The 24087-nt window shown below is 43.7% G+C and overlaps 1 long non-coding RNA gene across 2 annotated transcripts in view; it reads right to left on the bottom strand.

The window, feature by feature from the left end:
* The window catches only part of LOC140484542 (uncharacterized), a 50499-nt gene that overhangs the window by 8337 nt on the left and 18075 nt on the right, over positions 1-24087 (bottom strand). For both annotated transcript variants that reach the window (XR_011962266.1, XR_011962267.1), the window contains exon 4: positions 23740-23846. This is a non-coding gene — a long non-coding RNA (uncharacterized lncRNA). The remainder of the gene's footprint in view (positions 1-23739; positions 23847-24087) is intronic.

The following is a 24087-nucleotide window of genomic DNA, read 5'->3' as shown; positions in this document are numbered from 1 at the left end:
AAGTATGAATAAAGTATTATGCTGCTTCTAAATACCTCTCAACTTTTAATAACTTTGCAGTCTTAAAGATTCTACGGTGTAAATAATTTTTAAGGTGAGGAGGAAAGATTTAAAAGGGGTCTGAGGGGCAACTTTTCCACACTGTTTTTCACATATTGGGATGAGCTGTGAGAGGAAGGGCAGTGGCTGGTACAATTACAACATCTAAAAGACTTTTGGACAGTTTATTGGATAGAAAACGTCCAAAGGGGTATGGGAGAAACACAGGGAAATGGGACTAGTTTAGTTTAGGAAACTTGGCCGGAATGCCAAGTTAGGCTGAATGGCCTGTTTCCGTGCTGTATCAGTCTAGCATTCTACAATTCAAACTTCACTGTGATTGGTCAAGGAAAGAACAAACGGGTGTTAATTCTATTTTGTATCCATATAAAAGTGAGATGAATTTTAAATAATTTTGTCACATGAAATAGTTTGCTCTTATTGTGATTAGAAATACAATGAATGTGAGCATTGAAGTGAAATATAATTTAATCAATTCAACTGTGTTTCCATGGTTAAAATAAAAATTGATATTCACAATCATTGTGAGTTTGTACATTGCAATATCTTCACATTACTTCATGTACTGAGCCATTATTACACATTTATACCCCCTACTGAACTGAACAATAATTAGATAGAGCAACACTTAGATTTTCGAAAATCTATCAGTACACTTGTAAGAAGGAGAAATTTAATTTTGCTACATGACTGTGCAATGTGCAGACATGAACAGGAATTATTGCAGTGAAAAGTCGTTCCAGTTTTCTGAATTCATAAGGCTGAGATTACTGTGATTATTCAAAACAGCAAAAGTCAGTTTACAAAGCGTTTTGCATGCAAAATGATTGGTTCCATTGTGGGATAGTTAACCTGAAAACAATCGCATTGTTTCAATGGATTAAATTAAAATATGGATTAAAATAATATATGGATCTGACGAAACACATTAGAAAGACAAACAAATTATTCTGCAATTATTATAAGGATAGTGAATTCCTAATAAATGTTGTATTCTGAACAAATAAATTGACTCAATATTTTAAAATCACTTTGCTCTGATGTTGATTAGACGTACATTAAGATCGGTAAACTGAAGACTGAAATATAATACTTAGATTGCTGGATTGAGGACAATAAATGAGCCATTCAATAGTTATTGAAGAGAATTATTTTTTGTCAAAATGCAGACAATACAGAAGTAATGTATTTCATTCAATTAGTTTACTTGTCGAAACATGCTATGTGATTTTAATTTATGTAATTTTATACTGATCGATGTTCAAACATTTGTGTCTGAATTAAGAAGAAAATAAAAAGATAATGAAAGTGAATAGGAGAGTGACCATAAGATACAGTCCGTGACATTTGATAGAAAAAGGAATTTGCATAATCTCGTGACTATTTAGTGTTAATAAATAATTTACTTCTCAGGTACTGAAGCAGTCCAAGTCCAAGTACAACAAGATCTGGACAATATCCAGGCTTGGGCTTACAGGAGGCAAGTAACATACATGCCACACAAATGCAGGCTATCACATATAAGACATAACCTAACCACCATCCCTTGACATTCGATGGTGTTACCATGACTGAACACCCACTATCAACATTATCCTGTGAATAATCATTGATCAGGAACGGAATTGGTCTCACCACATAAACACAGTGGCTACAAGAGTAATTCAACTCCTGGCTCCTGAAATCCTGTCCAAACGCTACTAGGCACAAGTCAGGAGTGTGATGGAATACTCCCACTTGCCTGGATGAGTGCAGCCCTAACACACTCAAGAAACTTGATACCATCGGAATAAAGCAGCCCGCTTGATTGGCACTGCTGCTACTGAACATCAGTGGTGGTGAGGGTAGATGTTTGTGGATGTCCTAGCTACAATCTCTGCCTCTTCTTATTAACAAAGATAAAAGAATCTTACATTGCTCAACTTTCTCATCAAAACCGAGTACAGTATTCACCCAAGCCCTCTTTTATACCAACCAGCAGCATTTCCACCACCAATAGCAGCTTCTCTTAAAATATTTTGTCAGTAACTTGTAATTAACTGGTTACTACAATTACAACTGAAAATGTGTTGCTGGAAAAGCACAGGTGAGGCAGTATCAAAGGACCAGGTGAATTGACGTTTCGGGCATAAGCCCTTCTTCAGGAAGGTCCTGAAGAAGCAGTGAACCACATTTTGAAATGATCTTTCTGAACATAATATAGATCAGGTTAAAACTGAAGTAGGTGTCTTACACAACTTGCTGAAAGGACACAGACAGTAGAATCTGAGGTGATCCTGAGGATGTGAAGGTGAATGTGGGAGACAAGCTGGGACTGTATTGGAGTCGTCACTGTGAGAGGGAACAAATGCTGGATGCAGGGTTTCAGCAGCTGATGGACTGACGCTCAGGTGAGCCATCGGAAACTGAGCAAGTGACCACCATCTAATAGGACAGAGAAACTGATCCATCAGCCTGAAACTGACTGACCACGTGGCTGACAGTGACTCCAACACAAGTGAATGGAAACATTGCTCAGAGCCTGTTTCTGTAACATTCAACACAACCAGGAAATGGAAAGCGAATAATGAGCTGAAAACAAGGCCACTGCTCTGTTAGAGTCAAAATCATTCAATGTTCAGTTATTGGACATTATTGACTCTCAGAATATTCTAACCTGCAGAATCACAGTAAAAGGGGAAAGTAAACAACATTTTTGGCAAAGACAGAATGAGCCAACTGCTTGTATAAAAACAGCTCAGAACAAATGTGCTGAATCCTCCACAAACTGACAAACACAGGTACCATCAGTTTATAGATAGACAATGAAATTCTTCAGAAAAACCCTTCCCTGTTTATGGTGTGTGGTAGGAAACATTCTCAGTGAGAACTGCCACTTATTTCCTTTGAAAAGAATCTCTGTTTCCCCTCAGAAAAGCAGGTGTGCCCCAAACTTACAGACTGTCTTACAGACAAAGGAAACCTGATCAGGGACTCGCAGGTTAATTAAGCTATGAGTGACAGTCCATTGCACACAACAAGAGCTTAGACCACAACAGATTCTAGTGAAACCAACAATGCAATGAAAAAGGTGAATTAGTCTTAATAATCATGCAGCCTCTCTCAATCAAATAATCCCAGTCAACTTCTAAACATTTTAAAACTATTAATACCAATGTATACATATTTATTTACTTTCCTAATTTCCTCCAAAAAATATATATGACTATTCTCTTTAAAATATATTTTAAATGGTCAATTCATAATCACAATTCAGTTCCAATTATTCTTAGTGCAAAACAACTAGCAAACTAAAATAGTTTTCACGTCAATAATGACACTGGAAACTTTGTTATGTAGTTTACCCATATTTCCAAATATTGTTTTGGTTCATTATTCCAGTGAAGCTAAAATTCAAGTCTATTTATTTTCTCTGATATCCTTCCATTACTTTATTCCCTAATAACAATGCCCATGGTGTAATGGGTGACAAACATTAAATAAAATTGAATTTTCAATGCAAGAACTTGTACAAATAATCACATATTATTCAGTTCATTCATTATCGTTGATTATGAGGGTTATTTTCACTGTATGATCATGTTAAATTCACTTAAATAATCAGAGTAGAATTTTCACCTTTAAAGATATGTAAAGTGAATGTCAAATTATTAATATTTCAAGTAAAACCAAATTCACATTTTGCTCTGTGTTATTCCAGGAATGACAGGATGTGTTGAATTATTATGGGAAACAGGAACAAGTGAAGGTGGTGGCTCTCTGACGTGAGGCCTTAAAGCCAAAGGGCCAGGTGGTAGTTACAGTGGGGGAGGTACCGAGTGCCCCGCTCTCCTCAGAAGGCAGTGAGGATGGTGACACTGACTGGAACGGGTTAGATGACAAAGCATCCACGTATGGACAGAGGGACGACAATGGGTGGGATGACCCACCGCCCTATAAGGTCCAGAAGGCCGTGTCTGTGGCACCACTGGGCATCAAAGGTCAACTTGGACAGACAGTAGGGAGCAACAAAGGGAACTGACAGACACCAAACATGAACCGTTCACCTGCTGAATAACAGATGTTGGTGTGTTAACACCCAGCCTGATAGAGAAATGGTAATAACGGGCCTTATTGGGACAATATGGATGAATTAGTTGAGGTACAGTCTCACCGATGATGGTGTTAGGCCAAAATCCTTTATGCCAAGATGCCCGGACGTGTACAGCAGAACCTGTCTCTGCAATGAGTGGGTGAGGGTTTGAGCCCCCCCCAGTGCACAGCCGATGACTGCCTCCAGGCATTCACAGATATTACAGGGATACACTGGGGAGGGGACAGACTGAATGGGCTAAAATAACCTTGGTGTCTCAGGGAACCAAGGGTATTATCGAGGCTCATACAGAGAGGAAGCCTGAGGTGTGTAAGAACCACGGGGGATTACCAAACCCCAACCTGTGATGATGAAATAGGTTTGATGTATTTAACAGATGACATGGGACCCTATTTAACTGTAATTATAAACGTGGGACTGCCAGTGGGAGATCATTCTAATCACATTCTGAATTGGGCCATGAGAGCTGAGACAAACTCAGAAACACAGGGAGGGTAGTACAGTACAGGGAGGGTACTGCAGTACAGGGAGGGTAACCAGACCCACAATGTTACAAGGGAAGCAGGAAAGGGCACATAGACAAGGAACGTAGGCAGAGAGAGGGAGATAGATGTTCACATTGTGTGTGTGCCTGTGTTCACGTAGGCACATGAATATTCATTGACGCTGTGTTTGGGAACCAGCAGAACAAATATTAATAAAAGGAGCATCTATATCAGTTACCGAAACGGATTTGCCCCTCACCCCTCAATTACTAAAATGAGAGCAGTTGGAGAGGGAATCAAGGAAGCTGGATGAAATAAATCTGTCCCAATGCAGATCATCGATATGGCAAAATATATTCAGATATGGGAGTGTGAAACTGAGGAAGGGACCATTCTGGAAGTTGCCATTTTAGAACAGTTCAGAGCAACTATTGATGTAGAGGCACAAACTCTAATATGGGAACAATCTGGCCAGGCCCGGGACAGGAAGCAAAGGAGAGGCGACATCTCCAGAGTAGTTACCTTGCAGGGAGACTGGAACAGTCACAGAATCTGGGGAGTTATAGCTAGGACCCAAACAGCAGAGCGGGTAACTCAAACAGGAATGTGGGTTATTATCTGTAGATCCTGTAAAGATCGAGGGCCCTCTCACTCCCCACCCAAACTGGATCCCATTAAAGCTGGGGCTGAGAAGGCAATAATTGTGACAGTAACAGATTGAGAGAAGCAGGGAATAGTCAGACCAACAGTATCCCAGACTAACTCACAGAAGCCGGACAGCTCATCCCACCTCACTATTGATTATACCTCCCTCAGTAAATCTGCCACTAAAGAGTATCCTACAGTAGTGAACCACACCACTTTATTTAATGGATTAAAATTGCAACAGGATACAGTCTCAGCCCTTGATATTGTGAATGGGTTACTGTGGACCTAGAACGGTCAGAATAAGCTAGTATTTACTGTCTGAGGAAAGCAGTAGACCTGTATCCAGTTACCTCAGGGACCTCATAATATTCCAGTATATCCCACCGATACATGACTAATGGAGTGCGTCAATTTAATCTTACCAACATCTCATTACCTCAGTTGGAGAGAAAGAACATATCCGGATATTACACAGAGTATTGGGTCAGGTCAGGCAGGCCGGGCTTAAAATTAACCCACAGAGCGTGGGAAGGTAGGGAGAGATGTACCTGGGATATCACATCAGGAAGATCAAATCAGGAAGGGAGGGGGACAATCCCAGTGAAACGAAAGACCATGATTTCAAAACTATCCACCCGCACACTGTGAAGGGGATAAGGCAAACTTTAGGATTGTTTAATTATTGGAAGACTTTTTTGGAGAATTATCCAGAAATGGCAGAACCATCACGAGCCCTGACAGAAGCGCGGACATTAGCCAGGTGTCAGGCAGTCAGCATATACAGACAGACAGCATGCCTTTGGTATAGTTCATGACCTTTTGATGGCCTGTGCTCGGTGAGGATACATCACCCTGTCTGTGGGCACGTAGAGCATGAAGGACAGGTCAGAGAGTTAGTGGAAGCAGCTAACTTTCCCAGTGAAGCAGCAATAATGAGGATTAGAGCTCACAAGGTAGTCAAAACCCCACACCAATGGGGCAGTAAGTTTGTGGATAAGGCAGGTGAATAGACAATAGACAATAGGTGCAGGAGTAGGCCCTTCTGCCCTTCGAGACAGCACCACCATTCATTATGATGATGGCTGATCATCCTCAATTAGCATCCTGCTCCTGCCTTATCGCCATAACCCTTGATTCCACTATCCTTAATCACTCTATCCAATTCTTTCTTGAAAGTACCCAGAGACTTGACCTCCACAGCCTTCTGGGGCAGAGCATTCCATACACCCACCATCTCTGGGTGAAGAAGTTTCTCCTCAACTCTGTTCTAAGTGGCCTACCCCTTATTTTTAAACTGTGTCCTCTGGTTCAGGACTCACCCATCAGCGGAAACATGCTTCCTGCCTCCAGAGTGTCCAATCCTTTAATAATCTTAGATGTGAAATACTGACTGAAACAGGGCAGACATTTGAGGAGATGGCAATGGCCGTAGCTACAGAAGTGAGAGAGGAAGGTTTAAAGATATTCCCAGAAACAGTCCCACAACAGCAGAAACAGGAATGGGAAAAGGGTGGGGCAGTAATAGGACACGTCAGAGTCTGGATGATCCAGCAGTGCCACTCCACTGTATAAGACAAACATTATTAAAAACATATCATGGGCTGGCCCATATTGGGGAGGATAAAATGCAATATCAGATGATCCACTACAATCCTTGCCTGGAACAGGGAGAAATACAGCAAGGTTTTGTCGAAGGTGTGTAGTCTGTTCACAGTGTGAGCCAGGGAAAGCAATAAAATGGAGGCAGCAGCAGGGACCCAGGGGCCCATGGGAACAATTACAGATGGATTTTACACACACACCCAATCCCAGGGAAGGAAGTCCTGCTGGGTTTTAGTAAATAGGTTTACTCAATGGGTGGAAGCATTCCCCTGCAGATTCTGACCAAGGGACAAATGTTACAGGGAACATAGCTCTTTAGCTATGTGCCCTGTTTGGTACTGAACAGAAATCCCATCCCCCATACCACCCCCAGAGCTCTGGGACAGTAGAAGGAATGACGCAGACACTGAAAGCTAGTCTGACTAAGGCTCTCTCAGAGACAGGACAGCGATGGGTTAGAGTACTATTTAGCAGCCTAATGAAACTGAGGACAACCCCAGCAAAGGGGACGGGACCGTTCCCCTTTGAATTAGTGACTGGATGGACTATGCAGATACCACAGGGTATGGCAGTGGGAGGGCCGGAGATGTGTGGTAGTGGGAGGGTTGGAGATGTGCAATGACAGGGATAGGGTTAAACCATTTCTTAAAGAACTGGCAAAGCAGCTGCATGAGCTGAGAGAATCAGAGACTGGGAAAGGAAACATGGAAATATCCGAGCTGACATTCCAAACCCTGGAGTTCAGGTCAGGGGGAAAATATTACTGGAACGTATGAAGTAAACACATCAAAATGCTGGACCTATCTGGGGGAGACAGAGAGGGACCTCTCCCATCATGTATTAGTAAGGAGCTCTGAATAAACATTGGTCGTGCTGCTCAGCACAGAACTCAAGGCTCCTCTTTGATATTTCTCCCAGTAACAGTTGTGCAGGGGGATGTTGCTGGCTGGAAGTCTGTGACCAGTGCCTCTGTTCAACAAGGGTCAGAGCTGGGACATCTGTTGCTTGTAATGTATATAAATGAAAAGTTTAAAAGTGTAAACGTTTTAATTAGCAAGTTTGTAGATGGCACAAACTGTTGAAGTTGTGAATCGTGAAGAATGATGTCAAAGGATACAGCAAGAAAGAGATGAGTCAGAAAGTTTTGTGGAGAAATTGCAGATATGTTTTAATTCAGACAAGTGTGAGGTGATGTGTTTTGGAAGACACAAAGCAAGAGGAATGTATACAATAAACGGAAGGGCCATGAGCAGCCCTGATATACAGAGAGATCTTCAGTTGCAAGCTGAAAGATCCCTGAAAGTGGTGAAGGAGGTGAATGGCAGGCCTGCCTTCTTCAGTCAGGGGAGTGAATATAAAACTATAATCAGGCCACCTTTGGGGTATTGTGTGCCGTTTTGATCACCACATTATAGGAAGAAGGTGAAGGCTTTTGGGAAGGTGGAAACAGGTTTACCAGGATGTTGCCTGGATTGGGAGAGGTTAGAAAATCTTGGATTGTGTCTTTGGAAAGTCAATGGCTGTGGGGTGACCCAACTGGCACAGAGTTTGTAAACCATGGTTTACTACAGAAATTGTATCTCTTGTTAAAAAGAAGAAAGAGGCTTATGTGTTGATGAGGCAAAATGGTACAGATGAAGCAATAGAGAGTTACAGATCAGCTAGGAAGGATTTAAAGAGAGAGTTAAGAAAAGCAAAGGGAGGACACGAGCAGTTTTTAGCAAACAGAATTAAGGGTAACCCTGAAATTTTCTCTACGTATGTGAAGAATAAAAGGATGATTAGAGTAGGAATAGGGCTAATCAAAGACAGAAGTGGGAAGTTGAGTGTGGACCCTGCAGAGATTGGAGAAGTGCTAAATGAATATTTCTCATCGGTGTTTACACAGGAAAAGGAGAATATTGTAGAGGACAAAAATGAGTTACGAGATATTGGACTAGAAAGGATTGAGGTTAGTTACGCATAGGTTTTATCAATTCTAGAAGGAGTGAAAGTAGACAAGTTCCCAGGCTGGATGGGGTTTATCCGTGGATTCTCTGGGAAGCTAGGGAGGAGATAGCAGAGCCTTTGGCTTTGATATTTGAGTTATCATTGTCTATGGGTTTAGTACCCGAGGACAGGAGGATTGCAAATGTTGTGCCCTTGTTCAAGAAGGGCAGCAGAGATGACCCAGGTAATTATAGAACAGTGAGCCTTATTTCCATTGTAGGAAAGATTTTGGAAAGGATTATAAGAGATAAAAGTTAGAATCATCTAACAAGCAACAATTTGATTTCTTATAGTCAACATGGTTTCGTCAAGGGCAGGTCGTGTCTCACAAACCTCATTGAGTTTTTTGAGAAGGTGACCAAGCATTTAGATGAGACTAGGGCAGTTGACGTGGTATACATGGAATGCAGTAAAGCCTTTGATAAGGTTCCACATGGTAGGCCAATGGAGAAAATGCAGAGGCATGGAGTTGAGGGTGATTTAGCAGTTTGGATTAGAAACTGGCTTTCTGAAAGAAGGCAGCGAGTGGTGGTTGATGGAAAATATTCAGTCTGGAGCCCAGTTACTTGTGGTGTTCCACACGGATCTGTTTTGGGACCACTGCTGTTTGTCATTTTTATAAATGACTTCGACGCAGGCATAGGTGGATGGATTAGTAAATTTGCAGACGACACGAAAGTCGGTGGAGTAGTAGACAGTTTGGAAGAATGTTACAGGTTGCAGGGGGATTTAGATAAACCGCAGAATTGGGCTGAGAGGTGCAAGTGCAGTTGAATGCAGCTAAATGTGAGGTGATGCACTTTGAGAAGAATAACAGGAAGGCAGAGTACTGGGTCAATGGAAAGATTCTTGGTAGTGTGGGTGTGCAGAGGGATGTTGGAGTCCATGTACATAGATCCCTGAAGGTTGCCACCAAGGTGGATAGTGATGTTAAGGCAGCATACGGCGTGTTAGGTTTCATTGGTAGAGGGATTGAGTTCTATATCATGCTGCAACTATACAAAATGCTGGTGTGGCCACAGTTTTAATATTGTGTACAGTTCTGGTCGCCCCATTACAAAAAGGATGTGGAAACATTGGAAAAGGTGCAGAGGAGATTTATCAGGGTCATGTCTGGTGTGGAGGGAAGGTCTTATGAGAAACGGCTGAGAGACTTGGATCTATTCTCATTGGAAAGAAGGTGGCTGGGTGGGGGGGGGGTGGAATTTGATAGAGACATACAAGATGATCAGAGGATTAGATATGGTAGACAGTGATAGTCTTTTTCTTAGGATGATGATGACAGCTTGCACAAGAGGGCACAACTACAAATTGAGGGGTGATAGATTTAAGACAGATGTCAGAGGCAAATTCTTTACACAGAGAGAGTGGTAAGGGTGTGGAATGCCCTACCAGCTAAGGTAGTCAACTCAGCCACATTAGGGAGTTTTAAACAATCCTTAGATAAGCTCATGGATGATTTTGGGATAGTGCAGGGGGACGAGTTGAGAAAATTCCACAGGTCGGCGCAATATTGAGGGCCGAAGGGCCTGTTCTGCACTGATATGCCTATGTCTAATTCCTATTAAATATACTGTCTCTGTGGGTAAGGCAGAGATTTGTGAAGAAGAGTCTCTACAAGTAGACACTCAGCTACTTTAGAGACACTTTGTAACTCTTGCCGGCTGTCTGATAATAAAGCTACTGTTGTTGTGCAGAAAACTTGCATCGTCTGGATTTGTGGAACAAAATAGGCATCAACAATGAAGGATATGACTGATCTTCAGACTGTGGCATACAGACTTACTGGAGTGGTTCACTGATGAAGAAAATGCAGTCACTGGATTGATTTGAAGAAATTGTGATTTTCTTTGAAGTGAAGAAGTTGGATATATTTTTGATAGAGCTGTATAAGATTATAACAGACCTAGACAAAAATATCGGCATTCGATAGGTGATGGCACAAGAGTTAAGGTCAGATGTAAGGTTTTGAGACAGCGGAAGATGAGCAAGTGTTTCTGCTGACTGTATTGGCTGGAAATATGCAGAACATGCTGCCTATTATGGTGATGCAAGTAGAGAAGATCAATGATTGATAATAACAATTAGATCAGTTCTGAGGGAAATAAACTTGCAGAGTTTGGGGTACGTATGGGGAATGAGAATATGGGATTCTGCTACAGAGAGCCAGCTTGGATTTGATGGGCCTCTTTCTGCGCTATAATGCATTATATTTGGACTTGCTTAACTTGCTCTGGTCACCGATTAAGTTGTCATTTAGGTAAATCTGTGTTCCTACTCAGACCAATACAGGCTGTCCCTCCACAGCAGGAGGTAATGTTTACTGCTTTATACTGGGTTCTTTGGGGGGGGTGGTGGGGGGTGCAGGGTAATGGTGTGTGTAACAGTCTGCTAGCATTTATCGGAAATGGCAAAAACACCAGTGCAGCCACACTGGGGATTGACTCTGGAAATGTGGGGAATGCCAGAAGGGAATTCTTTACCCATCCCACCTGCAAATTGGCCAAACCAGTCAGATTGGGGAGCTGTTCACCTGCTGTGTGTGTGTGTGTGTGTGCGCGTGTGTGGGGGGGGGAATGGGATTCACTCAGGCATCCATCTTGCTGAGACACCAGTGAATTGACTGATAGTCACAGTTGAAGGATTTTTTTCTCCTTTTCACGCCAAGTAATGAACAATGGTTTTGGCAGCTCAAAGTTGTGCACATAGAGATCTTAGCTTTGGAAATGTTCACAACATTGTTGAACATGTACAGATTCACACTGGGTACAGATTTTTATTTTCCTTTATTCATTCACAGGATGAGTGTATCGCTGGCCCGGCAGCATTTACTGCCCATCCCTAATTGCCCAGAGGGCAGGTGAGAGTCGACCACATTGCTGTGGGTCTGAGGTCACAATGTTGGCCAGACCAGGTAAGGATGGCAGCTTCCTTCCTGAAAGGGCATTACTGAACCAGATGGGTTTTTCTGACAATCGATTAATGGTCATCATTAGACTCTAAATTCACAAGTTTTTTTTTATTGAATTCAAATCCCCCCCCCTCTGCTGCAGCAGGCTTTAAACCCAGGTCTCCAGAACACTATCTGGGTTTTTAGATTAACTGTCTCACGACAATACCACTCGGCCAATACTTCCCCACATCGCTGTCCATCTGCACAGAGTGAACAGTGATTGTCTGGTTCATCAGAACTGGGTAATCACACATACGTTTGCTCAATGATTGCAGGAGTTGGATGTTGATTGGCTGTTGACATCCATCTCCGAACCATGTATTCTGGGGTTTGTTTCTGATGATGATTAGAAGCATCATCAGTCTTGTTATCTTTTGGGGATAAAACCAGTTTCAATAAGCTTTCTGTTAAATGCATAGCAATCAATTCTATCTCACAACTCTCAGGCAGATTAGTTTTTGTAGAAGAACTCTCCTTCCCCCCAACCTCCTCCAGCCTCACCTCCAACAGTACAATAATCTCAGAGTCTCTTTATGATTATGAATGAGACAATCTGATCAGCTGCTTCTTTCCCTACTCCTATGTCAAGTTGGATCTTAAACTCCCCTTACTGCAGTTGTGATCCTGCATCATTGTACAGTGTTGCTCGTATTTCATGTCTTGGCCTATCAGTGTTCATGATACTGCATGTAGTATATGGGGCCAAGAGTGTAAGCGTTTAGCTCTTTCCTTCCAACAACAGCAGTAGAATTGTACTCCAACAAAACTTACAGAATCACGGCCCAGCATATTCCCCAATTTACCTCTTACCATCAAACCAGTGTTTCAATCCTCATTCAACTGAGAGAATTCAGGAGAGCATGTCAGTAACAGCAGCATGAATACCTAAAAATGAGGTGTTAACCTGATGAAGTTACCAAGGAGGACTACTTGTGTGCCTAACAGCATAACCAGCAAGTGATAGACAGAGTGAAGCAATCCGGGAAACTTCGGACCAGATCTTAAATCTGCAGTCCAGCCACATCCAGTTGTGAATGAAGTCAGAGCACAGCTGGAGTTCTGAGGACAGTTCTCTTCAAGATATTAACCAACAAGAATGTCAGACTGGATTAATTATCATAAAACTCAAGTCCGTTTGATATTCATATATTTACAATCAGTGTTCAATTCACCAAACGTCGCTGAAGGTAAAGATAATCTTCAAGTGATTGTAACAGTGGAGACATCTGAATACTTGATCAGCAAATTAAAACCTGTTGTGTTTAGATAGTAACAATTTTAAAGAGATTTTAAAAAGTAAGGTGACTTGAGTATAATGGAGGAAGTTGATTGGTGGGTAGCTGATAATGTTGTTTTAATCTGAAGTTAATTTAGGATTAGTTAACAAATAAACACATGGGAGGGAATCCCAGCCCTATGGAGTGCACATCCAGTTCCATGTGGGAAAACCAGGACACTCTTGTGAGAGCGACAACCACAAGAACACGGAGGTGACATGGGAAATGTCCGGAACACTCGTTTGACTGCGGTTAAAGTACTGCCCACATTTCTGATCCCCTTATTCCAGGGCTGATGTGATCACACCAGAGAGGGTACAGAGGAGATTGATCAGAATGTTTCTACAATTGGAAAATATCTGCTCTGAGGAAAGATTGGATAGGCTGGGGATGATTTCTGAGGAGGATGAGCTGAGATTTAATTGAAGTGATAAAATGCTGAGGAATCCAGATCGAGTGGATAGGAAGGAGCTATTCATTAACTGAGAAGTCAGAAACTGGAGGATTTAGATTGAAACTAATTCCCAGAAAGAATGGGAGGGGAGAATTCATTTCACTCGGAGATGGTGGGGAGCAGGAACTCATTGATGGGGTGGCAGAGGCAGGAACCAGCATCACATTAGAATAAAAGGACATGGATGTAACGGAGATGCTGGAACATGCAGGGCTGTGGACTAAAGTCTGCAGAATGGGATCATTGTGATTTATTTAACATTTCTCCAGAATATTAAAGTCAAGTCCAATTTGAGAATTTATGAACATCATCCGACCTGAATTCCAAATGTCAGAATAAATTTATCAGAAAGTTCAGCACAGATCGAGGCCACTTGGCCTATCCTGCATGTGTTGGCTGTAATAGAATGACCCAGGCTTTACAGCGTTATGTACTCACCAACGAGAGCAGCAATTTCAGACTGTGTACTCTGCCCTCTATGTTGTTATAATCTGTTTTTTCAATGTATTTCTTTCAGAGCTGCTCACCTTGTTTCCTGGTTTCTTTCCCAGCCCTAAATCCATTCCCCATGGCCTTGAGGGACTACCATTTCTGCAATTTAATTTCTCCTGCCTTCCCCCGTGTGACAGACTGTCTTTTTGTCCTTGTCTCACCCCCACCTTGCACATAACTTGTTACATTTCTGATGGTTCCCAGACCTCTGTGACTTCACTGCGCACCCTGGGTCAGGGGCACAAGTTGTGAATTCTCTTCCTCATGAGATAATTGGAAATCTGTCTGGCTGCAATTTCCCCCAGATTTTATTTTGTAAATAAAAGAGGATTTGCGTCAGACTCAAGTATTTGTGAGCCTTCATCCACAATCCTGAGCACTTCGACATAATAGGTGACCCTCCCACTGATGTGCAGGTTTGATGGATTGGCTGTGCTAACATGGCCTGTAGGTAAGGTGGGTTGGGTTAGCCATGCTAAATGTGGGGCTATGGAGGTAGGGTGGGACAGCAGGTCATTGCAGACTCGATGGACCGAATAGTCTCTTTGTGCGCCTAAGGGATTCTGTAATTCTAACTAGTTGTGATTGTTGTCACATTTTCCTAAGTCCAGGTTCATTCATCTCAGGTACACATGCTACCTTTTGTATTTCTGTGTGTGCCCGTAGTGTTAGGTAAGGGGTAAATGTAGGGGTATGGGTGGGTTGCGCTTCGGCGGGTCGTGTGGACTTGTCCACAGTCTCCATGATTGTGCAGATTCAGTGGATCAGCCATGGGAAATGCAGTGTTAAAAGGATGGAGTGCTCCAGGTGGGATGCTCTTTGGATGGTTGGTGGGGTTTGATGGGCCAATGCTCTCCTGCCACACTGTTGAGATTCTATTCTATGATTGTGGATAAAGGCTATTCTATGATTGAGGATAAAGCAGGGTGTTCTTGGAGAGGCGGTAATAACTGGAAAGCTGAATCCAAAAATCACCACCTTCACCAAAGGAGATTTTCGGAAAATGACAGATAGTCAGGTGGATTAGCATTCCAATCTTAGATAGTGAGGAAGCATGTAGGAGATAATGATTTTGCAATTTTAAACTGAGGGGAGACAGTGATTTATGGTTTTAGATTGCATCGTACATTCGCAGTGTGAATATCCATCCTGTACTTTATTACAAAGCCAAGGTCACTGACAATGAAAACCAAAACACCCAGGAAATATCGCCTCACCTCGTAATCTGATAAAAGAATTCTGATAAGTCTGGTTGACCTTAGAACAAAGATGAAAAGTTGGAAGATTAAATCCAATCCCAAGATCCAGTGCTTAAACAAAAGGAGATGACAATAGGATGAGGCAGGAGTTGGCTAATGTAGACTGGAAACAAAGACTTTATGGTGGGAAAGTTGACGGACAGTGCGGGAATATCAAAGAAATTTTTTGAAGTGCTCAGCAAAAGTATATATCAGGGAAAAGGAAGGACTGTAGGAAAAGGAATAATCTGCCGTGGGTGGCTCAGGGAATAAGAGAGTCTATCAAACTGAAATAGAAGGCATACAAATTGGCAATGACCATGGAGATTAGAAAAACTTTAAAGATCAACAGAAAGCGAGATGGGATTGGGGGAGAAAAGTGATTAATAGCTATCCCCAGGGCTGGAATAACAGTTTATACTGCTAGAGGGGAACATGTTGTTTGGGGAACATATGGCCTCTAATTGTTGAAGCACTTAACTGTTACCATAATCCTGAGCAAGTTAAAAATCACAGCACACTCCAAAAGCTTGTACTTCCAAATAATCCTGTTGGACTATAACCTGGTGATGTGTGGTTTTTAACTTTGTCCACCCCACCACCGGCTCCTGCACATCAGAATCCTGATAGAGAGCCCCACGGAAACTGAAGTGCCTGTCAGATACTTGAGGGAGCCACAGGGGGTGTGGGGGAGGAGGGGTGTGTGGTTTAACCACAAAGTGCTGAACTGAACTAGACTTTCTAATTGCCGTTGCCATGGAGATAATACTGAGAGACAGTCTCTATTCAAAGTCCTAAACCACAAAGGTATAAGAGTGGGAGCTGTACATTGGACAGGTGGGGAGTTACTTGATGCTGCCTGGAGGTGTTTTGCTTGTACACTATCCAGGTAACTGCCATGTTTCATCAATAAAGACTCAAAGAAGACCTCTCAGAGTTCTGTGCCCAGTTATTCCTGTCCAGCAGGGTTCAGGAATATGAGTACACAGCAGTCAGTCTTCACAGTGGAGGATACAAAGAACATGGCAGTAATTGAGAAGGAGACTGAGGAAGGTGAGGACCTAGATAATAACCAGGATCATGAAAGAGTTAGAACTGGATATGCTAATGGAGCTAAAGGTAGACAAGTCTCATTGCCCTGATGGAATATATCCCAGGATACCAACAGAGTTAGTGGGAGAAATAGCAAATGCACTTAGAGTCATAGAGTCTGACAGCAGAGACAGGCCCTTTGGCCCAAACTGGCCCATGCCGACCAGAATGTCCATCCATACTAACCCCATTTCCCTGCATTTGGCCCATTTGCTTTTGACCCTTTCGACCCATGTATTTGTCCAAATGTCTTTTACCTGTTGTGAGTGTTCCTGCCTGAACCAAGAGTCGTGAGGTGATGTTGCAGCTGTACAGGACTTTGGTTAGGCCACATTTGGAGTACTGTGTGCAGTTCTGGTCGCCTCACTTTAGGAAAGATGTGGAAGCTTTGGAGAGGGTGCAGAGAAGATTTACCAGGATGTTGCCTGGAATGGAGAGTAGGTCGTACGAGGATAGGTTGAGAGTTCTCGGCCTTTTCTCGTTGGAACGGCGAAGGATGAGGGGTGACTTGATAGAGGTTTATAAGATGATCAGAGGAATAGATAGAGTAGACAGTCAGAAACTTTTTCCCCGGGTACAACAGAGTGTTACAAGGGGACATAAATTTAAGGTGAAGGGTGGAAGGTATAGGGGAGATGTCAGGGGTGGGTTCTTCACCCAGAGAGTGGTGGGGGCATGGAATGCGCTGCCCGTGGGAGTGGTAGAGTCAGATTCATTGGCGACCTTTAAGCGGCATTTGGATAGGTACATGGATGGGTGCTTAATCTAGGATAGAAGTTCGGCACAACATCGTGGGCCGAAGGGCCTGTTCTGTGCTGTATTGTTCTATGTTCTATGTTCTAACCACTTCCACTGGCAGCTCATTCCATATACGTACCACCCTCTGTGTAAAACAGTTGCCCCTCAGCTTCCCTTTTATTCTTTCTCCTCTAACCTTCAACTGATCCAATCAAGCCGTCCAATCCTTGAGTTCCTGGGAAAAAGACTGTGTGCATTCACCTTATCCATGCCTCTCATGGTCTTATACACTTCGAGAAAAGAACCCCCTCAGTTTCCTCTGCCCTAAACATAAAATCCTAACTTGTCCAACCTCTCCCTATAACTCAGACCCCTGAGTCCTGTCAACATCCTTGTAAATTGTTCTGCACTTTTTACAGTTTAATAACTGAAACCTACATTACATTCATCATATTTCCAGTGTTTCCCCGCGGTGCTGGAACCGACGGGACAATGCCAATGGATTACAATCCATGATCGAGAATGAACTCCTTTACAACAATCCCGTTTTCATAGTGTTTCCCATGGTGCAGATATCCTTGTGTCTTTCTGGTTGCATGGTTAATTAAAGACTTGTCCTTCTACAAAGCAAAGTTGTGGCTTAATTGTTCCTGGGAAATGTGCCATGATTTTCCAGAATTACAAAAACAAATGAAACCTCTCTCCACACTCACCATGCTGACATGGACTTGGCTGTGTCTCAGGACTTTCCCAGTCACACTGAGATTTGGAATATTTGCCCATGGAGAGAATGCACACCTTTCCTTCCAGATGAAAAGACCAATGATATTCAGATCGGCACGGATCAAGTAACTATCAGATCTGAACATGAAGTTCAATTTGAATTTCTCATCCGCAAATCCACCCTTTCAGTACCATACAACAGAGCACACAAGTTACCACTGTTAATACAGGATGGAAATTCATAAGACAATTGTAGTATTAAACTGTAGTTTCCTTGTTCCCCCAAAGCTTTAAACCTCAGTCTCACAATTTCTCTCTTCTGTGAACTGAAATCCAAACCAATCCCCCCACTCCTTTCCTCCACACCCAGTTCTCACACACTCTCTCTTCGAATCCAGTTTCCTAGCTCCTGATGAGAACCATCCTGCATACACTGCTTCCTGCACACTCTGGCCAAGACCCATCTGACTAAAATGAGCCAAATTAGAATTCTAATTGCAGGCCCATCCTTGTCCCTTTCCATAACAACCCTGAATCTTCACAAAAGAGTTCTGATAGCTTTCTGCAAAACGCTGCCCCACTGATAGTCTGATCACATGTCAGGGTAGCAAGAGAAGGGCCATTCCCCAGGGTCCTGCTCCTAGAGGGATGAAGCTGCTAATGATAGATTAATCCCTCACACCCACAGCCTCCTTCCCAGGCACTGACCTATACTGTGCATACTCCCACAGTCGGTCAGCACTGCACCCGTGCACTTGTCTCCCCTCTTACAGCACGTGCTCCCGATCATACAGGAGTCCGGGTGATTGACAGCAGCAGCTGCCCAATATATCAGAATCCCTACAGTATGGAAACAGGCCCTTCGGCCAAACAAGTCCTTACTGACCCTCCAAACAGTAACTTATACAGACCCGTTCCCCCGAACTAATGTAACTAATACTATGGGCAATTTAGAATGGCCAATTCACCTGCCCTGCACATCTTTGGATTGTGGGAGGAAACCAGACCACACGTAGGAAACCCGCTCAGACACGGGGAGAATGCGCAAACCCCACACAGACAGTCGCCCGTGGCCGGAATCGAACCCGGGTACCTGGTGCTGTGAGGCAGCAGTGCTAACCACTGAGCCATCTCTATAGAGTGGAGGGGGCGGGACTGGAGGACTGGGACAACGGGGTTGTAAACAATGAATAAATGTGGAGGACACTGGGGGATGGACAGGTCAGTGAGGGACAGGAGCAGTGCAGCAGCAGGAGGGGATCCTGGACAAACTGAGCAATGGGAGAGTCTGACAGGAGAGAAACTACAGGGAGGTTCTGTTTGGAGGCTCAGGCAGGGACAGCTGGGAGACAGTATGGCCTGGTGGCTTGGGCAGGTTTACTAATCAGTCTCTTCAAAGATGCTATTACTCAACTCTGAGCCTGATCCTCCTGGTCCAGAGGTAAGGACACTTACACTATTTCCTGGTGGGCAAGGGATACAGGGACTGCCTTTCAAAAGGAACTCACCTGTGTTGGTAATATTAACAAGACTCAATACAGACTCACTGACAAAATGCTGGTGTACTTGAACTTCATCCAGAATATTCACACCTATAACTGGGCAACGCAGACCCCAATGTACAGAGTTAAATCCTGGAGCTTTGTGCATGGGAAATCATCTCTCATGAATTTGACTCAGTTTTTTTGAAGAAGTAACAAAGAGGATTACTGAGGTCAGAGCATGGACATGATCTACATGGACTTCAGTAATGTGTTTGACAAGGTTCCTCATGGGAGACTGGTCAGCAAGGTTAGATCGCATGGAGTACAAAACTGGCCCAAAGGTAGAAGGCAGAGGGTGCTTTTCAGGCTGGAGGCCTGTGACCAGTGGAGTCTCACAAGGATCGGTGCTGGATCCACTACTTTTCGTCATTTATATCCATGATTTAGATGTGAACATAAGAGGTATTGTAAGTAAGTTTGCAGATGACACCAAAATGGGAGGTGTAGTAGACAGTGAAAAAAGATTACCTCAGAGTACAAGAGGATCTGGATCAGATGGGTGAATGGGCTGAGGAGTTCAGTTTAGAAAAATGCGAGCTGTTGCATTTTGGAAAAGCAAACTTTAGCAGAACTTAGACAGTTAATAGTAAGTTCCTGGGGAGTGCAGGTTTATAGTTGCTTGACAGGAGAGTAGCAAGTAGATAGGATAGTGAAGGCCACAGTTGGTCTGCTTGTCTTTGCTGGTCACAGCATTGAGTATAGGGGTTGGGAGGTCATATTGCAGCTGTACAGGACATTGCAAAAGTTGCCGAATCAATATTCCATAGAATTCTGTTCTCCTTCCTATCAGATGGATGTTCTTAAACTTTAAAAGAGATCAGAAAAGAATTATAGCATGGTGCCAGGGTTGGAGAGGTTGTTTTTCCTGGAGCGTCAGGGGCTGAGTGGTGACCTGAAAGAGATTTTTAAAATCAGGTTGGGCATGGATACGGTAAATAGACAAGATATTTGCCCTGCAGTGGGAGAGTACAGAACTAGGGGACTGGGAGGGAGGGTAGGACCGAAATGGATGCGGAAAGAGCGGGGTATAGAGAGGGGTGGCACAGAGACGGGTCGGGACAGAAAGTGGGACTAGAGAGGAGGGGAACACGGGGGGAGGAGGGGGAGGTTGCGACTGACAGAAAGGGTGAGGGTAACAGACTGGGGGGGGGGCGGGGGAACAGGCCGATTGGGAGGGGGGGTGAAGAGACAGGCCGGTGGGGAAAGGCCGACAGAGGGAGGGGGGACAACAGGCCGACAGAGGGAGGGGGACAGGCCAATGGGGGGGGGGGGGAGCAGGCCAACAGAGGGGGGGAGACAGGGGGAGTAGACAGAGCAGGGGGAGACGGGGGGGGGTGGGGAGAGCAGACAGAGCAGGGGGAGACAGGGGGAACAGAGAGGGAAGATGGAGAATTATTTTATAGATCTAAAACTCAATTCTGTTCCAGTTTTCTCCTCCTCACCTTAATTCCTTCTAAAGGGCTCAGAATAACTGCATAGATCTTGGAAAGTAGAGTTTCAGGGAGATCAGGTGCTGGACGTGGCATTTGGGACACTAACATGGAATGGAATGTGCTGTTTCGATTCGATTCGACTGTCTGTGTGGTGTTTGTACATTCTCCCTGTGTGTCTGCGTGGGCTTCCTCTGGGTGCTCTTAATTTCCTCCCACAAATCCAAAGCTATGCAGGTTAGCTGGATGAGCTTTGGGTAATGGTAGGTTACAGAGTTAGGGTGGAATGCTGTTCCGATGGTTGGGATGGTCTCATGGGCCGAAAGGCCTGCTTCCACACTGTAGGGATTCTGTCACTGAATATAGGGATTAGGAGGGCACGTTGTGGCTGAGTAGGGCATTGGGGAGGCCAGTTTTAGAATACTGTGTTCAATTGTGGTCTCCCTGATTTCAGAAAGATGTTACCAGAATAGGACTCAACCTCTTAATGACAGAGTTCCTGGGAAGTGTTGACAGACAAACAGACCGTGCAGTGTGGATTGATAGGTCATTGAAAGTGTGGTTGAAGATAGACAGGTCGGTGAAGGTGGTGTGCGGTATGCTAGCTGTTATTGGGCAGTGCATTGAGTATAGGAGTCGGGAGATCATGTTCCGGTTGTACAGCTTATTGGCTCAGCCACTTTTGGAATCCCCAGACTGCTTTCAATTCCAGTCTCCCTGTTCCAGGAAAGATGTTGGGAAACTTGGAAGAGTTCAGAAAAGTTTTTCCAGGGTGTTGCCAGTATTGGAATATGTGAACCATAGGGAGAGGCTGAATAGGCTGAGGCTATTTCCCTGCAGCACTGGACACTTTAGGTGGCTTTATCGAACTTTATAAAATTGTGAGGAGCAATGATAGTGTGACTAGCCATCGTTTCTTTTTTTTCCCCCCAGAGTAGGGGAGTCCAAACAAATGTGAATCTTTTTTCCAAGGTGGAAATGACAAATTCTAGAGGAGAGATGGCAAGTTTAAAGGATATGAAAACCAAACCAACTGAAGATGCTGTAAACCAGGAAGAGAAATAGAAGTTTCTGGAAAAGCTCAGCAGGTCTAGCAGCATCTGTGAAAAGAAATTAGAGTTAACGTATTGGAGGAAGGGTGACCAGACCCGAAACTTGAACTGATTTTTCTTCACAGATGCTGCATGACCTGCTGAGCATTTCCAACAACATCTGTGTAAGTTTAAAGGGAGTTGTTTGGAGTATATACCTGAGAGGAACTTTATAAAGTGCGAGTGAGACCACATCTGGAGTAATGACAGAAGTTTTGGTCCCTTTATTTAAGGAAATACATCATTCCATCAGAGGCATTTCACAGAAGATTGACTGGGATGAACCCTGGTTTCCAGGGATTATCTTTAAAGAAAAGGCTGAAGAAGTTGGGACTCTACTCACCGGATTTGGGAAGAATGAGAGGGGATCTCATTGTAACATGTAGGATTCTTAAGGAGTTTGACAGGGTAAACAATGGGAGGTTGTTTCCCAACAAGAGGGAGTCTGGAACCAGATTCTGGGATAGTCACGGAATCACGGGTTCTGTTTTGGATTCGTCAAGTTTGAGGCAACACCGACACGGGTCAGGGGTTTCAGTAGCAATGGAGCTGGGGTGAGGTGGAGACAAGCAACATTTAAGAGATTGGAATTCCTGGTGTTTGTGATTGTGTAGATGTCTGATCAGAAGGTCACCTTGGGGTCAGATATGAGAGCAATATTGTGAAGAGTGTGGTTCTGCCTCAGACACTTCCCAGTGAGAGGGAGGGGCTCAGCAGTCAGGGAAAGTAATTTGTAACAGCAACTGAAGGCAATGGGTTTAACCATTGTAACGTTCCGTTGCAGGAAATTGCAGCCAATCGCTTGGTGGGAGTGTGATGAGCAGTTTGATAACTGAGTGATGGAGAGGGATGACGGGGAGGGGGAGCTGGGCATTGTCAGTGTACATGTGAAACCTAACACGGTGCTTTTGGACAATGTCAACTCCTGGCAGTGTGTAGGTGAGAAACAGGAGGGACCAAGGAGAGATCCTTAAGGGACACCAAACACAAGGAATTCAGAAAGGAAAGGGAGAGTCGGGATGGAGTAGGTTTTTCAAACAATGGTGGGTTCAAATATTAGTTTGTAGCAGAATGGGACAGAAGACATAACCAGAAAAGACAGACAGGTAGAACAAGGAACAATATCTGTGAATTGGGGAGGGGGAGTGATGAGGAGGAGGAGCAGCCCAACTCCAAAAGCACTATTCCTACATCAGTGACATCACCCAACTCCACCCTAGTCTCAGCTCATTTACTGAAATACTCGTCCATCCCTGTGTTATCTCCAGACTTCATGATCCAAACACACTCCTGGCCAGCCTCCCACATTCAACTTACATGTAATCTCAAGAGTATCTAAAACCCTACTGCCCACGTACTCACTTGTACCAAAGCTTGTTGATCCATCAAAAGGCTCCTATTAACAAGCAACAATTTAATATTCGCACCCTTGATGTAATTCCTGGTTGTGAACATCCCTGTCTCCCTGCACCACACAACCTGTGAGATCCCAACATCTTATTTTCTTTCAGACTCCGAACGATGTGTTTATTCATTGCTTCATCTGCCTGACTGTTTCTACTGTTGCCAAGGCAACGCGGTCTGGAATTCGCACCCTGACCCTCTCAAACCTGCTTTCCTCCTTTAAGGTATTCCTGAAAACCTGCTTATTTGGCAATTCTTTTGATCACCTGACCTAGTATCCACAGCTGTGGCCTTATGTCAGAAGTTCTCAATGGTATTTCTGTGGAATTAAAAACATGGTTAAAAAAAAAACAAACTGTTGTTGATTTGCACATACATTGTCAACTCTTCACTGTCGCTGAGTGAATAATCTATAACAGCTCTTACCCAAACACATTGTGGGAGCACCTTCACCACACGAACTGCAGCTGTACAAGGAAGTCAAACATCACCTTCTCCACAGGCAATGGGGCTTTGGCACTGATCACTAGTATCTGTGGAGGGAGAAATACACAGTTGATATTTCAGGGAGTGCAAAATGCATTATCGGGAGGGAAAATGGTACAGAATTTGGGATTTTCAAATTTGTGTTTTACAATGTGCACTAAGTTCTGTAAAACCTCTCATTCCATACCGTGAAAATTTCCTTCTCTTCCTGGTCAATATGTCTTTCCTTTCCCCTGCCCTTCACCTTCACACATTTCCAATGCCTTGGTCACAACAAAAATGTGCTGC

The sequence above is a fragment of the Chiloscyllium punctatum genome, chromosome 13, assembly GCF_047496795.1.
Source record: "Chiloscyllium punctatum isolate Juve2018m chromosome 13, sChiPun1.3, whole genome shotgun sequence".
Lineage (NCBI taxonomy): Eukaryota > Metazoa > Chordata > Chondrichthyes > Orectolobiformes > Hemiscylliidae > Chiloscyllium > Chiloscyllium punctatum.
Note: the sequence above shows the minus strand (reverse complement) of the source record. Positions and strands in the feature narration are given on the sequence as shown.